At 45.9% G+C, this 1,234-nt stretch overlaps 1 protein-coding gene across 1 annotated transcript in view; it reads right to left on the minus strand.

Moving 5' to 3' along the window:
• AGBL3 (AGBL carboxypeptidase 3) overlaps nt 1–1,234 on the minus strand; it is a 74,508-nt gene that overhangs the window by 45,275 nt on the left and 27,999 nt on the right. The gene's annotated exons all lie outside the window — the stretch shown is intronic.

A 1,234-nucleotide genomic window follows, 5' to 3' on the forward strand; every position in this document is an offset into this window, starting at 1 on the left:
TGTGGATTTGTTTCTCCAAAGTACCTAGACTATTACACCTCATATGGCTCCTTCAAGGCATTGGACATTTCCTGGGGTCCTTCAGCCTCGAGTTGGTCTTGGGCCCCTGGTACCAAGCTAGGTAACATCGGCATAATCCATAGGTTTACAAAGAGTTTTTCACATCTCTATAGGCTCTAATCCACAAGTTACTATTTTACACTGTACACTGAAGAAACACACTGAGTTCATTATTTGCAGCTCTTAAATAATTTTTCCTCCTCAGCCCTCCCATTTACAAGGTAGCTGTCATTAAGCCCACTTTAGATGACACAACGGAGACGTAAACTGGGCTTAGCAGGTGCTGGAGCTCACACAGGTAGCAAATGATGGTGCAGGGACTTCGATCTGAGGTGCTCACTCCAGAGTCCCCATCCAAGGCATAGACCACCATCAAGTTTGGGGGGCTTTGCACTTGGAATGGTGGACTCTGACCCCAAGAGGTCTTCCTATTCTATCCTAGACACATAATCCACAACCGGAGCCTACCTAGGAATTCACCCCAATTCATTCAAAGACATGGAAACACTATGTACGCATTTTCACGGTTCTCAATCTCTTTGGCAAATTTCAAGCTGCTCAATTCAAATGCCCCAGGATGAACTCCAGTCAATTATGCACGGACTAACACACCTAATTGAATCATCCAGAGTCCTAGAGCAATTGATGACCCACCCAGCTCCAGAGGCCTCTAGGAGACGGGACTCATTTCCCCAGGCCAGGGATTCCAGGGCCCCAAGTGAACCTCCCTCCATGCTGACATGGGCTTTACCCAAGGAGTGCACCGGGGAAGTGCACGCTTAGCCATTCATTCGCCGCACACCATCCAACCACCCCAGAGCCTGGCTTGTGATCTGGCCGGTGGATCCCGGGGCCAACTGTCAGAAGGCTGTGGAACAAGCAGATACATCACTGTGGGAGTTATATAACTGTCAATTTGCGAGTATTGAGTGAAGGGGTGGAATCTAGTCTATCAATTGGAATCTAGCCAACGAGGCTTCTGTGTGGGCATGACTTTCTCCTGAGAATTCTGGTACTTCCTCCTCGGAGGTAAGAGGGTGTGTTAGACAGGGTTCTCTAGAGAGATAAAACCAAATTGCTGATAATTTAATATATTTATTTATAAAGATAAGTAGATATATAACAAGGAATGAACTGTTAAATCATATACAGTTAAATATACAATACAAGAAAG

The sequence above is a fragment of the Echinops telfairi genome, unplaced genomic scaffold (genome assembly GCF_000313985.2).
Source record: "Echinops telfairi isolate 266 unplaced genomic scaffold, ASM31398v2 ScPeMD7_23;HRSCAF=83, whole genome shotgun sequence".
Classification (NCBI taxonomy): Eukaryota; Metazoa; Chordata; class Mammalia; order Afrosoricida; family Tenrecidae; genus Echinops; species Echinops telfairi.